Here is a 14,071-nt window from a genome sequence, read left to right on the forward strand (position 1 = left end):
TTAAATCCCTTCCCAGACTCATAGGCTGCTACAATCTTTTTTCTGAAGTCCTCTGACAGCTCTTTTGCTCTCACCATGGTGCTCACTCTCACTTCAACAGTCAGGAGCACACCAAACTAAATGTCTGAGGTTTAAATAGGGCAAGCCTCATTCAACATGCAGAGTAACGATCTACTAATTATGTGCACCTGGTGTGAGATCTGAGCCAATTTAAGAGGGAATACATGTGAGGGTGTCCTATCTTTTTCCTCAGTTAGAATAGGCATTTTTGTAGAATGACATTTACAGAAGATCTTGAAAAGACTTTTCTTCAGTTTTCTTTGTTTAGTTGGATTACTTTAATCTCTCTGTATTGTTGAAACGGAGATGAAATAACCATTTATTAAAAATGTTACAAAAAACCACATGCTTTCAAAGGGTGTCCTAATTTTTTCACATGACTGTATTTTGACATTGCTGGAGTTGTCACTAAGGAACAATTACTTTGAGTTCCAGGGACAGTTCTATTTGCAGATGGTGGGCGCGGCGATGGGGTCCAACGCTGCGCCCACCTATGCAAATATATTTGTACGGTCATTTGAGGAACGTCTTGTCTATGTATCTCCCCACTTCAACTATGTTTTGACGTGGTGGAGATACATAGACGACATTTTCCTCATTTGGACTGGTACCATGGAGACACTGATGGACTTTCATGTATTTTTGAACTCCATTGATCAGGAGATCCAATTTACATTAACGGCATCGGTCGACCGGGTACAATTTGTAGATACTCAGATATACATAGAGGATGAACAAATACACATGGATTTGAATGTTAAACCCACGGATAAAAATACATTATTTCATTTCTCTAGTGGGCATCCAAGGAGGATGGTGAATTCTTTACCGTTCAGCCAAATGCTTAGAGTAAGGAGAATAGTGGACAAGGATGAGAACATGAATCAAGCACTAAGAAACATGGAACAATATTTTGTGGATAGGGGTTACCCCAAGAATCTAGTCAAAAGGCATGCTGAGAGAGCAAGAGGTATATCCAGGGAAGAACTGTTGACTACAAAACTAAATTAGGGATAAGGTTGTACATGCCAGACTGCCGGAAAAAGGCCATTTAAAACAGACTTTTTTGACAACGAGACGCACTGGGTCTTTCCCGTGTCTGGGATGTGTGAATTGTAAACTGATGCACAAAGGGTCGGTGTTCACACACCCAGACACGGGAGAAACATTTAACACGAGATATTACCTTACATGTAATTCAACATGGGTGATATACGTGTTATGGTGCCCGTGCAAAAAGCTCTATGTGGGTGAAACCACGTGCGACATGAAAACTAGCTTAAATAATCATAGACAATCCATCAGAAATAAAAGAAAAGATTTGCCGGTGCCTAAGCATTTTTGTGAAAAAAATCATAGGGAAAATGATCTGAGATTTATGATCTTGGATCATGTGAAACCGTTAGATAGAGGAGGAGATAGGTTGACTATATTAAAAAAAACGGAGCTCAGATGGATTTTTCGTCTGGACACCTTGAAACCCAAAGGGTTAAATGTCGAATTCAGGGTAACAGGGGGAATGGTTAGTTAGCATCCTTTTATAGGGCCCGGTTTTTTGTGTATCCAGCTTGCTGCATAGTGTGGAAGTAATAGAATGTTACGTGAAGATGATATTATGTGATTTCGAATCAGGCGCTTTACCTATGCGGGGAGAGTTATTGTAACTAAGAGGAAGTAATAGAGTCAGAAAGATGATGGATATTGTCATTGCCCAAAAGTTTGCCCTAATGTAAAATGGCGGAAGGAATCAGTGAAGTGACGCTGGTGACTGGGATCTCGGGCGTGCGGGCACGTGATGTGCGTGATGCGCGCCGGATCGCAGTAAACCGGACGTCATGACGCATGGTCTCCGCCAGCTAGTGACGTAAAATGGTTATGTACCGCCTAACAGGAGGGGCAAGAGACAGACACATGCGCACTGACCAAGAGTAGACGCAGAGGAACGGCGTGCTTTCACAGAAGCCAACAAGCCATCTCCTTCTACTCCACAAAACCTCCAGCAAGGTATTAGATGTTTTTAGAGCACTATGCACTTTGTTATATGCACTTTAATGTATCACTGTTGAAAATTATAAGCGATATTGGGGTTATAGATACACAGTTTATATGTACGACAGTGGACACATTGATGTTCATGTGAACAAATGTTGTCAAGTAATGAATTGTAACATGTCTATAAAAGGGGAGTGCACTTTATTTGTATTGGTTGATTAATTAATTGGTAACAACCTGATGATGTATTTATACAGGCACCACTGCACTTTATGTTTCACCCATATATAGTGGGGACTCTCTCTGGTAGACAGAATTAGCGGACGCAGTATAGAGGCAACAACAAGTTCTTTGGATCAAACAGTTCAGTGTTTTATTCACACTTTAGGCAAGTGACAAAACAAGCAGTGATATTCAAACAAAAAGTCACCTTGCAGTGTTGGTGGTAATTCACACCATGCAGCAATTCTGCCTCAAAGAGTCCTTGCTGATAGCAGCACCAACCTGTTTTTACGCCAAACAGGTAGCAAGCCTTCATCCAGACACAAAGCTCCCAGATGCCAACGCAGAGACATGGCTTCTGAGCCCAGCTGCCTATTTAAGGACAGCCAGGTGCTGCCAAAACCCGGAACGGCATTTAAAATCTGTCCGGTATTTGTCCTCACCTGGCTGTAAATCAGCCCAGCAGCACATGCTGGGAGGAAAATACCTGTTTTCCCAGACAAAACCTTCACGGTGTCACTATATATACAGTTGCCAGAAAAAGTATGTGAACCCTTTGGAATTATATGGATTTCTGCACAAATTGGTCATAAAATGTGATCTAATCTTCATCTAAGTCACAACAATAGACAATCACAGTCTGCATAAACTAATAACACACAAAGAATTAAATGTTACCATGTTTTTATTGAACACACCATGTAAACATTCACAGTGCAGGTGGAAAAAGTATGTGAACCCTTGGATTTAATAGCTGGTTGAACCTCCTTTGGCAGCAATAACTTCAACCAAACATTTCCTGTAGTTGCAGATCAGACGTGCACAACAGTCAGGAGTAATTCTTGACCATTCCTGTCACGGCGGGGAATGGGGATAACCCATGTCAGTGGTTGCAACGCCAGATAGCAGGGAACAGGGATCAGGTCACCTCCTAATGTAACCCTGAGCTCTCCCTAGACTCCTAGCGCATGAGCCGCCTCAGAAGGTAAGGGGGCTCATGCTCACCAACCAATGACCCTGCTATCCCTGCTATGCCCTATGCCTGATGACAGGGCAGAGACCACCCATTCATCCTTCACCACGGATCAATGGTGTCTCCAGAGGCCCAGTAGCAGACAGGATACAAGACTATGGGATAAACAGTACGGCAGGTAAGTTACACAGCAACATAACAATGCTATCCACACTTACCTGCCGCAGCCATGATGGAAGAAGGCTCCAGGCTGGGGAAACCCACAGTCTTGTCTTCGCTTAAATCCCTCCGGTAAAGCAAGCCCCTTCCGGAGCAACACACCACCATCAAACCTCCAGGCAAGACCCACACCATTACTACATACAACAGGTGGGGGGGAGGAGTGATTACAGAAACACACCAGAGGGGACACACAGACAGCGCAAGGTAAAAAATATAATAAATAAGGGTGGCTCACACAGACCAAGACATTCAGCCAGGGAGCATAGCTCCAACACAGACTGACAACAAAACAAACTGACCTCACTCTCCACCACACCAACATATAAGGAGGCCTGAGGTCACACCCACCAGACCTAGCAGACAAACCTTAACTCCGTGCATACCAAAATGGGGAAACACCAGATCCAAGGAAAAGTGCCTCACATGCAAACCAAGTTGCCAAAGGCAACCGCACGTGCAGACACAGAGTCAAGACCTAGCCAAGGGTTGTGACAATTCCTCTTTACAGAACTGTTTCAGTTCAGCAATATTCTTGGGATGTCTGGTGTGAATCGCATTCTTGAGGTCATGCCACAGCATCTCAATCGGGTTGAGGTCAGGACTCTGACTGGACCACTCCAGAAGGCGTATTTTCTTCTGTTTAAGCCATTCTGTTGTTGATTTACTTCTATGCTTTGGGTTGTTGTCCTGTTGCAACACCCATCTTCTGTTGAGCTTCAGCTGGTGGACAGATGGCCTTAAGTTCTCCTGCAAAATGTCTTAATAAACTTGGGAATTCATTTTTCCTTTGATGATAGCAATCCGTTCAGGCCCTGACGCAGCAAAGCAGCCCCAAACCATGATGCCCCCCACCACCATACTTCACAGTTGGGATGAGGTTTTGATGTTGGTGTTCTGTGCTTCTTTTTCTCCACACATAGTGTTGTGTGTTTCTTCCAAACAACTCAACTTTGGTTTCATCTGTCCACAGAATATTTTGCGAGTACTACTGTGGAACATCCAGGTGCTCTTGTGCAAACTGTAAACGTGCAGCAATGTTTATTTTGGACAGCAGTGGCTTCCTCTGTGGTATCCTCCCATGAAATCCATTCTTGTTTAGTGTTTTACGTATCGTAGATTCGCTAACAGGGATGTTAGCATATGCCAGAGACTTTTGTAAGTCTTTAGCTGACACTCTAGGATTCTTCTTCACCTCATTGAGCAGTCTGCACTGTGCTCTTGCAATCATCTTTACAGGACGGCCACTCCTAGGGAGAGTAGCAGCAGTGCTGAACTTTCTCCATTTATAGACAATTTGTCTTACCGTGGACTGATGAACAGCAAGGCTTTTGGAGATACTTTTAAAACCCTTTCCAGCTTTTTGCAAGTCAAGAATTCTTAATCGTAGGTCTTCTGAGAGCTCTTTTGTGCGAGGCATCATTCACATCAGGCAATGCTTCTTGTGAAAAGCAAACCCAGAACTAGTGTGTGGTTTTTTTATAGGGCAGGGCTGCTGTAACCAGCACCTCCAATCTCATCTCATTGATTAGACTCCTGTTGGCTGACACCTCACTCCAATTAGCTCTTGGAGATGTCATTAGTCTAGGGGTTCACATACTTTTTCCACCTGCACTGAGAATGTTTACATGGTGTTTTCAATAAAAAACATGGTAACATTTAATTCTTTGTGAGTTATTAGTTTAAGCAGACTGTGATTGTCTATTGTTGTTTTGTGAAGATCAGATCACATTTTATGACCAATTTGTGCAGAAATCCATATAATTCCAAAGGGTTCACATACTTTTTCTTGCAACTATATATATATATATAAATCTCCATATACATATATACAGAATTCAAGTTTAGTTAGGTAGTGTTAGTGTAGATTGTTGCTTGCATGAAACTTTGTGCCTTGAGTGCATCCTGAAATTTATTTTTTTTCACTTTTTTCTTGACTAGTTTTCTCTATATTTCAAATTTATTATAAGCCCCTTCACGTGTGAAAACACAACATACACACCCCTCACACTAAATAAAGGTTTACACATTTCACACGTCACACCCCAATAAAAGAAAAATGGCCCGTCCGTCCAAACGAGTATACTCAGCTGAAGAGGCATACACCATGCTTGCCTCCGATACCGAGTCTGCCAGTGAGGGAGAAGAGGATGCCACTTTCCTCTACTCCTCTACCCCCTCATCATCATCATCATCTACTGATGAGATACCCTCTACAAGGCGCCCCAGAACAACAGCTGAGGCAGCCCCCCAGAGTGAGCCCATATAGACCCCACCCCCTGACGATTATCAGCCCCAAATTCTGGATTTTTAGGGCAGCTCCGGAATCCGCATTTATGAAGGGAAAGATTCCCGGATAGAACCCCCAGAATGCCCCCCATCCTAGTAGTTAGTGGGAAGATCGTATGGGACTTACTGCACCCACTGCTGGATAAGGGTTACCACCTCTATGTGGATAACTATTATATCAGCATACCCCTATTCATGTCCCTAACTGCCATAGGTACTGTGGCTTGCGGCACAGTGTGCAAAAATCAGAGAGGCCTCCCTAGATCCCTGGTAGGGCAACCACTGAGATTGGATGAAAGTAGGGCTCTCCTCCATGAGAACATGCTGGTGGTTAAGAACAAGGACAAGAGGGACTTCCTTGTATTGACTACCATTCACACTAACACCACCTCCCCTGCTCCTGTACGATGTACCACAACCACTACTCTCAAACCCGCTTGTATCCTAGACTACAACAGGCACATGGGAGGGGTGGATATTTCAGATCAACTTCTGAAGCTCTACAGTGCCACACAAAAAACTAAAGTGTGGTACAAAAAGCTCACTGTACACATTGTACAGATGGCAATGTGCAATGCGTACGTGCTATTTCAATCTACAGGCCACACAGGAACTTTCCTTCTGTTCCAAGAGGTGGTTATCAAGGCCCTCATCTTTCAAAGCCAGGCCGGGGAGGATCCCAGTACTTCAGGAAGTCATGGTGCCCGTGTTGTAGGGCAACATTTTCCAGGTCATGTCCCCCAAACAGCAAGGAAGGGAAGGACCCAAAAAAGATGCAGGGTGTGTTCCAAAAGGGGGATAAGGAAAGACACCATTTACCACTGCGAAACCTGCCCTAAAAAACCTGGTCTGTGCATGCAGGAGTGTTTTAAAATCTACCACTCATCCAAGGAGTATTAATTTAATTTCATCCATGATGTACCCTGTAGTTTTATGAGCTTATATATCTGATTTAGTCCGCATAGCTTACAGATCCACTTTTCACCAACCACATATTAATTTCTGTGAAACACCTGTTAGGTCAAAAGTGCCCTTTCCACCCCTTAAAATGTTTGTACGGGGGTGCTCTTTCAAAAATGGGGTCACTTCTTGGGGTTTTTAATTTTTGGGGACCTCAGGAATTTTTTAAATGCGACATGGCACCTAAAATCCATGTCTGCCAATTCAGGCCTGCCAGCAAAATCCATATTTTGCTGTTTGCCTGCTGTGCGCCCATACAGCAGGCTACAAGCACATATAGGGTGTTTCCTGAATGGGGAGAATATGGGGAACACATCCTGGGGTGCATTTTCTCCTTTAACTCCTTGTGAAAGTGAAACATTGAGGTCTGCTAGTAATTTTTCATTTTCACAAATGTGTGCTTTGAAATCCTTTAATAAGTGTTTCTGCCTTCTGTGAGACACGTGTTTGCTGAAAAGTACCCTTTCCACCAATTAAAATGTTCGTACGGGGGTGCTCCTTCCAAAATGGGGTCACTTCTTGGGGTTTTTAATTTCTTGAGACCTCAAAAAATTTTTAAATGCGACATGGCACCTAAAATCAATGTCTGCCAATTCAGGTCAGCGAAATCCATATTTTGCTGTTTCACTCTAGAGCCCTACTGTGCACCCGTACATCATTTTTTGAGCACATATGGGGTGTTGCCGTATTCGGGGGGAAATGGGGTACAAAATGCAGGGTGCATTTTGTCCTGTTACCCTTTGGGAAAGTGAAAAATTTGGGTGTAAAGCAACTTTTTTTAGAAAAAAATTCAATTTTTCATTTTCACTGCCAAGTGTTTCCTAATTCTAGGAAACACCTTTGTGGTCAAAGTGCTCACTACACACCTTGAAAGATTCCTTGAGGGGTGTAGTTTCTAACATGGGGTAACTTTTTGAGGGTTTCCACTGTAAGACCACCTCAGGGTGTCTTCATATGCGACATAGGTCCCTATTACCATTCCAGCTAAATCCGCTCTCCTAAAGCCATATGGTCCTCCTTCCACTCTGAAGCATGCTGTGCGCCCATACATAATTTTTTTTAGCACATATGGAGTGTTTCTGTAAACTCCAGAATCAGGGTAACAGAAAAAAAATAGATTAAAATTTAAAATCTGCTAAATAAAGTGCTAAAAAATGTCATTCCCATTTTCCTTTTATTCTCATGGGACACCTAAAGGTTAACAAAGTTTTTAAAATCAGTTTGAATAGCTTGAGGGGTGTAGTTTCCAAAATGGGGTGATTTATGGGTGTTTTCTAATATGTAAGCCCCACAAAGTGACTTCATAATTGAACTGGTCCTTAAAAAATTGGGTTTCGGAAAAGATTTTCTTTTAAACTTCTAATCTTTCTAACGTCCAAAAAAAATAAAATGTTCATTTTCAAAATTATCCAAACATGAAGTAGACATGTGAAATTTAAAGTAATAACTATTTTTGGAGGTATTACTATCTATTTTAAAAGTAGAGAAATAGAAATTTGGAAATTTGCAAGTTTTTCAATTTTTTTTGTAAATTTGGTATTTTTTTATAAACACAAATGAAATATTTTGACTCAAATTTACCACTGTCATGAAGTACAATATGAAACGAGAAAACAATCTCAGAAAGGTCTTTTTCCCCAAGTAAAAGCGTTTTAAAGTTATCACCACATAAAGTGACAGATGTCAGATTTGCTAAAAATGGCCTGGTTCTTAAGGTGAAAAATGAAGGGGTTAAAGACATAATTGGAAAACATTACATACAGCGCGACAGAACATACAGTGTGATACAGCGCCACATACCTCTTACATCCAGTGATGTGTTTTCTGATGTACATATTCTCTTTCCTCATCTTCTTTCAGACCAGGCCACCATGATGATTTCTTTCAGCCATCTCTCGTTTCTGCACAGATCAGTGGCGTAGTAAGGGGGGGAGATGGGGGGGTGTGGGGGGCGGTTTGCCCCGGGTCAGTGGCGGATCCAGAGCCTGGTCTCGGGAGGGGCACTTCCAGATTCTTTTCTGTCCGCCGCCACAAAACAATGGTGCTTATAGAACAGACTCCACAGTGTAGAGGTATACTGTATATTGTGTGGCCCAGTGTATGCTATATGTGTATAACATAAACATATTTCACATGAAACCTACAATTACTTGGCTTGGCCCTTGGGGATCTCGGACACCACTTCAACACTTTGCCCGGGGGTCTCGGCGGAGCTGATGTGTTTTATCCTAATGAGAAAGATTTCATAATAAGGATTTGGAGAAGGGGCAGAGGGGTAGCAGAGCAGGGAGAGGCTGGTGCTGCTACTAGGGGGTCATACCATGGGGGAGTAATAAAGCCCACCATAATGCCCTCCCAGTAGAAATAATTCTCCTTATAATGTGCAAAACATACCCCCTTGTAACACCCCAGGTGAGCTAATGTCCCCATAGTGCCCCATAATGTGCCAGTATAAAATACCCCCTATATAGTGCCCCCAGTAAATACCCCCATAGTGCTCCACACCCTCCTTCCTCCTAGTGCCCCCCATAATGTACCAGTATAAAATGCTCCAGTAGATGCCCTCAGTGTCCCCCATAATTTGCAAGTATAAAATACCCCTTCTTAGTGCCCCCCGTAGATGACCCCATAGTACTCCTCTACCCCCTTCCCCATAGTACCCACCATAATGTGTCCCAGTATAAAATTGTACTGTACAGAGCACCCCATATAAAATACCCCTTCTTTGTGGCCTCAGTAGATGCCCTTATAGTGCCCCCAATAATGTTCCAGTAACATGAGCAACCCCCCCAATCATGTGCCAGTAATAACAGCCCCCCCATGTGCCAGTATTAATAACAGCCCCCCATGTGCCAGTATTAATAACAGCCCCCCCATGTGCCAGTATTAATAACAGCCCCCCCATGTGCCAGTACTAATAACAGCCCCCCTATGTGCCAGTATTAATAACAGCTCCCCCATGTGCCAGTATTAATAACAGCCCCCCATGTGCCAGTATTAATAACAGCCCCCCATGTGCCAGTATTAATAACAGACCCCCCATGTGCCAGTATTAATAACAGCCCCCCATGTGCCAGTATTAATAACAGCCCCCCCATGTGCCACTATTAATAACAGCCCCCCATCTGCCAGTATTAATAACAGCCCCCCCATATGCCAGTATTAATAACAGCCCCCCCATGTGCCAGTATTAATAACAGCCCCCCACATGTGCCAGCAATAATGGCCCCCCCATGTGCCAGCAATAACAGCCCCCCCATGTGCCAGCAATAATAGCCCCCCCATGTGCCAGCAATAACAGCCCCCCCATGTGCCAGCAATAATAGCCCCCCCCATGTGCCAGCAATAACAGCCCCCCCCATGTGCCAGTAAAAGTATTGTATATATATTTTAAAAAAAACAACACTTATACTTACCTCCATGTCAGTGATGCGATGCAGGCCTCTTCCGGCCTGTGTCCCGCGCTGTACGGCTCAGGCGGCGTGATGACATCCTCTCGCCAGCTGCGCCGGCCTCTGATAGGCTGCAGGCACTAGTGCCTGCAGCCTATCAGAGGAAGGGAAAGGGACATGCCTCTCCCTCCCCTGCCTCAGCACAGTAATCTGTATCGCTGTCCTGAGGACGGCGATACAGATGACTATGGAGATGAGCGCTTCCACAATGGAAGCGCTCATCTCCCTGTGCCCCGCCGCCGCCAGCTCAGGGGGGGGGGGCAATTGCCCCGTTGCCCCCCTGGATCCGCCACTGCCCCGGGTGCCTGCTCTCAGGGGGGTGGCAGAAGCAATGAGCGCTTCCATCAATACAGATGGAAGCGCTCATTGCTGGAGTGCTGGGAGCTGCGGTCCTGTCCCTCACCGCTAAGCTCCCAGCGCTCCTCTCCTCTTTCAGGCCAGTGGAGCACAGAATAGTGAAGCAGGATTCCCTGCTCCATCATTCAGCCTGCAGGCACAGAAATCTGCATAAGCTCCGCCCACACAGTGCTGCAGAGTGATTTGTGCCTGGAGGGAAGAGAGGTATGTGAGCTTCAGGAGCAGGACGAGGTGAGAAGTTACTGTGTTTTTTTGTATTATTTTTTTTAATACAGAGGGGGCACAGAGGGCTTTATTACTAGGGAGGGGCACAGAGGGCTTTATTACTATGGAGGGGGCACAGTGGACTTTATTACTATGGAGGGGACACAGAGGACTTCATTACTATGGAGGGGACACAGAGGACTTTATTACTATGGAGGGGGCACAGAGGACTTTATTACTATGGAGGGGGCACAGAGGACTTTATTACTATGGAGGGGGCACAGAAGACTTTATTACTATGGAAGGGGCACAGAGGACTTTATTACTATGGAGGGGGGCACAGAGGGCATTACTAATGTGAAGAGGACACAATAGGCATTTCTACTATGGAGGGGGCACAGAGGGCATTATTACTGTGGAGGGGGAACAGTGGGCATTATTACTGTGTAGGGGGCACAGTGGGCATTATTACTGTGAAGGGGGAACAATGGGAATTTCTACTATGGAGGGGGCACAGAGGTCATTACTAGCACAGTGGGCATTACTACTATTAGGGGGCACAATGGACATTATTACTATGAAGGGGGTACAGTGGGCATTATTACTATAAAGGGGGCACAATGTTAGGGGCCACTACTGTTAGGGGGGCACAATGTGGGCATAACTATTGTGAGAGTGCACAATGTGGGCATAACTACTGTGAGGGGGCACACAACTGTACAAAACTACTGTGAAGGTTGTACAATGAGGGCAATACTACTGTGAGGGGGTACCATTTTTTTTAAAGTATTGGGGGGGGGGTGCCAGAGAAAGGCACGCCACTGGCACAGATTTATAAAAAGATATCTTAGTTTCCTACTTTTCCATCAGCCTCCCCACCTTCTCAACACCCCATCCTGCCACCCCAATAATGTGTCCGCTGTGCCCCCCAATACTATCTTGCAGAAACAGTTCCCCTGAAAATACTAGTACCACACAGTGGTACCACAGTGCACCAGAACAAAAAAAATACCCTTTATATTGTGTGCAAGTACAAAAAATGCCCCCTTACCTTTCAGATCAGACCCCCATATCAAGCTTCAGATCAGACCCCCACATCTCAGACCAAACCCCCTTTAGACCTCTATGTCAGACCCCATATCAGACCCCAGTTTTAGACCTCAGATCAGACCCCCATCAGACCTCCATGTTAGAAACCCCCATCTCAGACCTCAGACCAGACCCCCCATTAGACCTCTCAGACCCTCCATGTATCAGACCTCAGATCAGACCCCCATTAGACCTCCATGTCAGACCCCCCAATATCAGGACTTTAGATAAGACCCCCATTGGACCTCTCATACCCCCATTAGACCTCAGACCAGGCCCCCATTAGATCTCCAGACCCCCTATCAGACGCCCATAAGACCTCCAGACCCCCATATCAGACCTCAGACTCCCAATCAGACCCCCATTAGACTTCCAGACCCCCATTAGACTTCCAAACCCCCATTTCAGATACCCATTAGACCTCCAGACCCCTAATAAACTTCCATATCCCCAATTGACCTCCAAATGCCCATATCAGACCGTCATTAGACTTCCAGACCCCCAATCAGATCCCCATTAGACTTCCAAACCCACATTAGAACTCCAGACCCCCATTAGACTTCCAGACCCCCATATCACACCTCAGACCAGACTTCCAGACCCCCATTAGACCTCTCAGATCCCCTATATAAGACTTCAAAATAAAAGAAATTAACTTACCTCTCCTGCCGCCACTCTCCACGTCTGGTGGTCGCCCTGCTCTCTTCTCGGGACCCGTGCTGCACAGTCAGTTGACTGCCGGCAGCGTCAGGTCGCAGTGTGCTCTGAACGTCCTGATGCTGTAGGCAGCCAGGACACAGCAGCGCGGGCCCTGAGAAGATCAAGCAGGAACGAGGGGTAAGTACAGCGCTCACAGTGCTTCACTCCCCCTTCTCCTGCATGCTAGTGATTCGATTTCGATTTGTTTGGAAGACTAATTTAAGTGAAATTCATAACAAAACCTATTTAAGTCTAGAATTGATTCCCTCATCTCTAGGTGAGACCCATCATATGAAAAACTTGGATGCTGTTACTAACACAGTAAATTGCACCCCTTTTTGAGGCCAAACTGCCTTTGGGTCCATAAATACGCACTTCATAAGAATGACACTGAAAGCTACAGTAACGACAATAGGCCCTGTATACATTGGGAAGTATGTAAACTATCAACCTACTAGTATTGTGATCTTGTAACCATTATCACAGAGATTTGATTTTCACTCTAACCCCTTCCTGCACCTGGACAGAACTGTACGGCTAGGTGAGCACCAACTTTGCAAATTGTTAAATATTAATTTGACATAAGGCTGAGGAAGTGTCACAGCGCTGGTGCCTCAGCTGTCAAGGACAGCAGAGACACCAGAGATTACCAGCAAGGGACCAATCAGAGTGGTCCCTTGTTAGCAATCTGCCTGGTTGGTCAGTCTGTACAGAGCATACTTAGGTTGAAAATGCCGTTTTAGGCTCTGATCTCCACAGTTCGTGGCGGTGGAGATCAGGGCTTGGATGAAGGTACAATTTTTGCCCTGTAGAGGGAAGTGCCAGATAGGCATATATATATATATATATATATATATATATATATAATGTATATGCCCCATTGTTGATAGATGTTTTGCATAACAAGGACAGGGGAACAAAGGGCTCCTCTGCTCCTGTATGCCACGTACCTCCGGCACTGTAATTTCAGCACCAGAGGTACGCGGTCACTTCAAAGGCAGGAGGATCAAAGCGATCCTCCGCCTGGAAGCGCCGGTATGTGCGGACTGGTGCGGTGACGTCATATCTCAGCGCCAGCCCACGTGTACTTGCCTGCAGGCGTGCGCACAACCCTGCAGCGCTGGCTGCTTGGGAGCGAGCGCCGCCGGATTTAAATAGTCCGGCGGGGAAGCGCTCGTCAGTTGAGCCCAGCAGCCCCACTGAAGCAGGAACCATCCCCCGGAGGTCGAGCATACAAGCGAAAATCCTCCCCTGGAACGAGCAGTAAACCCCTAGAGACGAGCATCTGGCTAAGTATCATTATTATTATTAACCCCTTCACTGCTGTAGATGAAGGGAAGCGAGTCCGTGTCTTGGTTCCTAAAGATACCCTGGACTATTTGGGGGTTAAGATTGGGGTTCCTATAAATAGGTTTTACGAGCTTAATTTGGCCCCGGTGCTGAATAAAGTTAAGGCCAAGATAAGCGCTTGGCGGAAATTGACACTGGCACAGACAGATCGGATAGCACTGATTAAGATGATTATATTACCTATAGTCTTATTCCCGATGTGTGC

The 14,071-nt window shown here is 45.1% G+C and overlaps 1 long non-coding RNA gene across 1 annotated transcript; it reads left to right on the forward strand.

Annotated features, from left to right (window-relative positions):
• Window positions 1-2,053: 2,053 nt before the first annotated feature.
• Window positions 2,054-13,613, forward strand: LOC120991665. The gene is made up of 3 exons (XR_005776754.1): window positions 2,054-2,064; window positions 3,800-3,806; window positions 13,407-13,613. It is a non-coding gene; the product is annotated as an uncharacterized LOC120991665 (long non-coding RNA).
• Window positions 13,614-14,071: the final 458 nt, after the last annotated feature.

Source organism: Bufo bufo, chromosome 2, assembly GCF_905171765.1.
Source record: "Bufo bufo chromosome 2, aBufBuf1.1, whole genome shotgun sequence".
NCBI classification, from domain to species: Eukaryota; Metazoa; Chordata; class Amphibia; order Anura; family Bufonidae; genus Bufo; species Bufo bufo.